Genomic DNA, 6,000 nt, shown 5'->3' with positions numbered 1-6,000 from the left:
ACCACGTGATTATATTCCAGTCTCTAACTCAACATTTAAGACAGGCAGTAGGTTTTAGGAATGACCATACTTTATATCCCTAAATGATAATCTCTCTAGAACAGGAATGGTATCGCTGTATGTAATCTGCAAAACACTCTGACTATTTTGGCAGGGAAGGCAGAATTTGATGACAGATTTGTAATTACCACTGTGAAGCACAGAACTAGAGATGTGCCTGTGAGGGAGAGGCGCCCTGTGCTCCTGGAGCCTCCCACTCCTGGGAGCAGCTGGAGCCACCATCGCACCCTCGCCAGCCAAGAAGCTGCTCCTGCCCTGCCTGGTCCACATTTAGCCTCGTGCTGGTGAGTGGCCAGCCCTGGTTTGTCCATTGCTGCTGCCAAGCAGATGGCACTGGCTGAGTTCTCCTCACCTTTGCTCAGCAAGAGCTCTAATTTGTGTGTCCTTCTGCTCCCCAGCCAAAACTGGCCATGAAGTCTTACAGGCATGTATTTATTCTTGAGACTTACAAAGCTTTTTTTACTCTGACTGACAGGCTCAAGAGTTCCTGTAAGGCAACATGACAGAAAAATAAGAACAGACAGACAGACAGTAATGGCATGACCCTCATTTCCTTAGGAAACCAGGCTAAAAATGAAAATGTGACCTCATACCCTTTGCTGAGGGCTTCCCCTTTGAAAGCCAGGATGAGAAAGATATATCCTGGATCAGAAGAGACATGTGGAGATTACTGTAGTCTTGTGACTATATTAAAGGAGTCAAGAAAAAACTAATTGTGAATAACTTTCAAGTCCCTCTAAATCACCATTATTATTAAAATTATGAATAACAATATTATTGTATTTACTTTTCAAAGGAAAAAATAGTGTCATGGTAGAGTTACAACCAGAGAGGGATACTTTGGGGACAGAATGCAGAGGATTCCCCTGCCCAAGGGACAGACTGAGGTGGGGGTTGCTGTCCCACACTGGGCTGAAACCACGCAGCAGGTAAAAACAACTGAGAAAACAGGCTGGAGTCCCTTCCCTAGGCAAGGGATGCACACTGCAGAGAGGGTCCCATTTTTGCCTCAGGTAACAGAAGGGGTGTGGAGTGAGCTGAGGAGAGCAAAGCTCCACGTCCTACCCAGACTCCCCTCACCTACACATTGGAGTAGCTCACAGGCAGTTCGTAACCACTTAGGTGGGTGTTCTGTATCTGCATGACTGGGCTTTAAAGCTCTATTGAAGCTCTTCAGTCCATCCAGAAGTGACCTTGAGAGATCTTCTCAGATGTGCTGGCAATTGTGAAGTTGACGCATTTCCATACAAGGCACTAAACCCTTACATATTGGAAAAGTCATTCAGTCTGTTAGAACTTGCATGGAAAAATACAAATATTTCATAAGGACAAGTGGGCAGATTATTCTCAGGGTATTGATTCCACATTTTGGTCTGCTGAAAACCTGCTGCTAAATAGACCTCCCTACTGGAGAGGCTGAGCAAGGTGGCCATTTCAGAGAGAGGCTCTGAGGATTTATTGATTGCCCATGAAAACACTAATCATGAAATAGCAAAGATTGAGCATGCTGTTGCCACTACCATTTGCATAAAAAGGTAACACTTCAGTGTTGGGAAGCCAGGACATTGCGGAACATTTAGAGTAGCTGTCTCTCACCACATCCAGCAGGGCAGCAAGTCCCTCAGGCTTCTCATTTTCCAGCATCTAGGAACTGGGACAACACACACATAATCTTGTCTATATTGTTGTCTATAACAAGTAAGTTAGCAAATATATTTGCCATAATAGATAGACACTGAAAATGAAACTCCTATCTCCAGCAAACCTACTGAGTAATGTTTTCTTTCTTACAGGAAAACAGCATCCCTTTGGGAATTTGAAATGGCTAATTGGTTTTCTATTTGATTCTTGTCATCAAATGAAGTTAATTCAATTAATTTCAATCGATTTTAAAAATCAAATTCTTGTAAACTCTCCTTCCTCCTGACGTGCTATTGTTGTCAACTGCAGTTCTCAGTTCCTGGCAGATGGGATTCAACAAGGGATCTCAAGCAGCAGTGGCTCCATGAAGTACCTTACCCAAAAGGGTCCTGAAACATGACAGACCCTTAAATGCCAGTTTGGCCTGCTGAGAGAGCAGTGAATTCACTCCGCGTCTGATGAGAGGATTCAAATCATCGGTTCAGTGGGAGAATCTTTCTGTTGTGGGGATGAAAAGCTCAGGGGATCTCAGTCATGCTCAGTGGTCTTGTAATTAAATGTTACACACTTGATGAGCATTGCATTGCAAGCCTCAAGGCTAATTTACATGCTACCACCAAAATGTCTTATTTGATTTTGCTTGTAAAAATACTATACAGGCATCATTGCATGTCATTGCAAATGGTTTGTATCAATGATGCTTGGGTGACTCTCAAAATTACTAAAAGCTGTACATAATTACTGCTAAAAAGCCCTGTACAAAACCAGTAATGCTTCCTCTACAATAGCTATTTTATGACTAAGATGGCTTTCCTGATGTGACTGACAATGTTGGGATAAACAAGCAGCCTGCCAGCAAATAAAGAATAGCTTTTTGGGGAAACAAAGTAGTTTGATTCAATTATAGTATTACATGTATCATTAAAGTGTGTCGCTTTTCTGAGAGGTGCCCATAATTCACAACAGGAAGGCAGGGTCGGAGAAAAGAGAGAAAAATTAAAGTGAATAGGAGCTCATTGTAAGAATGATGAGAGATATGATGTCAGTATGAGGTATTTGCCGGCACATTTAGATGTCTTATGTTGTAAAAGTTGCTTTTAGTGGTTTGGGACACAGGACTCATGTCACTTTTACTCAAGACGAGTAAAAAGAGAAGCAGCTTGTCAGGGCTCTGGGATCCATGTAGCGCATATGCCTTTATCAGTTTCATGTTCTGAGGAGGTTATCCCACAAGTAGCATTTCCATGCAAGCATATCAGATGGACTTAACTACCTTTTCTTCCAATTCTCTCTTTCTCTAATACTGACTTCAAAGCAATGCTAGAGCACTGCAACACCATTTTATTGGAATATATTAATAATAATAAATTACAGTTTCATTCACTGAATTCCAGCTCTTAGAAGAATAAACAACCTTCTGCAGATGCAGAAGAAAGGCAGAGAAATATTAGATGACTTACCCACAGTCTGCAGCAGGTGAGTGAAAGAATTAGATACAGAACCTCTGGCCTTTCTTCCAAATAATCTTGCCTGTTTTTGTGCCACAGTAAAATGATTTTGCATATGTCCTGTCTCAGAAATATGAAAAATATATGCAATATGCAAAGCAGCCAATTGGACTGCCTTTTGGAATATATCATCATTTATGAACAGTGCATCTTGAAACCTAAACAGATTGTGTGCAATTAATTGCAAACTGTCAAAGAGACTACAGCACTTTACTGCCAATTTGTAAATAAGCCCTAGGATGCAAAAGGACTGAGGCAAGTGAGGTGAGTTTCTGTGGATAGAGGGGAGGCAATGCACAAATGCAGTGCAACACAATTTTTACACTTCAGCCTTTAAGAATTTTGCTGACCCTGGAAGAAAATGGTATGGTGCAGAGTCATTCAGTGCAGCTAGGTTTCTCTGTAGGTAGATATTTTACATAACCTAAATGAAGAACTCCCAGCTTACTTGAGATGCAAAAATAATAAAGAAGTTAGGTGCAAAAAGAAAAATGTACTTTTAATTAAAACCTTGGAAAATACATGTGCATTTCTGTACCTTAAAAATGTGCTGAACAATGGTGATGATGATGTGCAAACAAAGCAGATTCCCTTTATGTCCTGATTATGACCCTCAAATGATCTTTGTTATAAATATGCTCACGCTGGTGGCTGGCCAATACCTGACTGGATTCCTTATCCGGTGCTGTCTCGCTCCCTTTGTACCACTGCTGTTTCCATGCTACCTCTCATAGTTTCCCTCATATAGTCGATAAATACAATATGTTTGGTGCCACTGCTGATCTGCTGAGCCAGTCAGTGGCCAGCCCAGTAACTCAGACTTGGTCTCAGCTTCAAAAGAAAAATGATGATGTCTGTCTTTCTAGGTTTGAACCCCTCTGGTGAACAGCATCACAAATGTGGTACAGACCTTCAGTAATTACTGAAGCAGCAGTTTGTCACAAGCTGCCTGCAGCACTGATGGACAATCTGCTGGTGGGTATAGTTAGAGGAAGGAATATGTAAGAAGACATGATATTTGTGACAGGCTTAACTTGGATGTTTTGTTTCAGGGGATGAAATGTACCTGTGGAGGCAGAGTAGATGAAGAACTAGGTACCCATATTCATTAACTATTCTTTCCACCACTGTTGCATTTAATATACATGCAAAAATTACTCCAGTATAAATAAGAATTTGGCAATTTGCCCAAGTAGAAGTGACAATTACACAAAGTGCAATTTGTATGTCCTCAGGAGTTCATCTATATCAGCAGTTTCCAAAACAAGTAGATTTAGCCCTTGAGGAAGAGGAGTTCTCCCTATATATCTCAGACATCCTTCACACTGGTCATGCAGGGGGTCATTGCAAGGCTCAGCAAATAAAAAAAAAAAATCTCTTCCCCATTCCCCTGAGCCTTGTACCAGGCCTGGAGCTTACTGCAACCTACAGGCACTTCCCTGTGCTCCCTGAACCTGAAAAAAACCAGCAATATAAAAGTCCTCCTCATCTGAAACAATCCTCTTTGTTCTTTTTCTGCCCTAATCTTGTAGCACAATTGCAGTTCCAGAAATGACATAAAACACTCAAGTCCATGGATGGTGAGGTAAGTTCAAGGTTGAGAGAAGATGAAAGAAAAAATGGACTCTGAGCCTGAAAGGCTTTGGATGGAATCAGCACACCAAAGGATGCTGTTGTGGGGGGTACCACAAGCCCAGCTGCCTGCAAAATTAGAAATCTAGAATTGAGAGGTCAGAATTCACTGCTTAACCCCAGGGAAATTAATAGTGACTTTTTGTTTCACAGCTTAATATTTAAAGGATGTTGCTCCAATTAGTCAACGGAAGACATTTTGTTTTCTGTGAGATGTATTCTTTCCTCACCAAGTCAAGGGGGTTTGCTTCCAGGATTTTTTTTCCTTTCTTTTTTAAACTAGATCGCTCTTGCCTCTAGGGATAGCGGGTTTCCTTCAGAAATGGCACGAACAGTTCCACTCCACCAGCCTTTACTAACTCAAACTTTCAAAATCCGCAGGCCCACATCCCCCAGTTTGTTATTCTGTCTGTGGCACTGCTGGAGAGAGCTCGCGTTCGGAGCAAGGCTCTCCAGGCCGCAGCTCTCGGATTCCCTCCGGAGTGGCCGTGCCGAGGCGGCCCCAGAGGCTCCTGGCCCGGGTGTCGCTCCGGAGTGGCCGTGCCGAGGCGGCCCCAGAGGCTCCTGGCCCGGGTGTCGCTCCGGAGTGGCCGTGCCGAGGTGGCCCCAAGGCTCCTGGCCCGGGTGTCGCTCCGGAGTGGCCGTGCCGAGGTGGCCCCAGGGCTCCTGGCCCGGGTGTCGCTCCGGAGTGGCCGTGCCGAGGTGGCCCCAAGGCTCCTGGCCCGGCGGGCAGCGCCCGAGCCGCAGCTGCGGTCCCGCCCGGGCTGCGCTCCCAGCCCCGCCGCAGCCCCTGCGCACCGTGCCTCGGGGGCTGCGGGGGCTGGGCTCTCCTTCAGAGCCACTGACAACTCTTTAGAATACCCGCAGTGCTCAGAGGATGGAAATGTGCCGTGTTACGGTTTCGGCAAGCAGCGGATGAGCACTAGACGCAGTGACAGCCGCCCCTTTCTAAACAAACCCATCCTGAACAATGCAGCCTTAGCCCCTGAGCGTGTTCATTAGAGTTATTGTGATGCCCTGTGATGAGTGCAGAGATCACTGTCCATGGAAAGCAGAGTTCAGTAAGCAGTATGGCACAGTGTCCATGTGCTGGCTAACACGTTTAACCCAGAATTACCAGGCTAGGGGTTTTCAGATGAAAATCTGAAGAAATTCCTTG

Source organism: Motacilla alba, chromosome 11 (genome assembly GCF_015832195.1).
Source record: "Motacilla alba alba isolate MOTALB_02 chromosome 11, Motacilla_alba_V1.0_pri, whole genome shotgun sequence".
In the NCBI taxonomy this organism is placed as follows: domain Eukaryota; kingdom Metazoa; phylum Chordata; class Aves; order Passeriformes; family Motacillidae; genus Motacilla; species Motacilla alba.
This window is presented reverse-complemented; position numbering follows the sequence as displayed.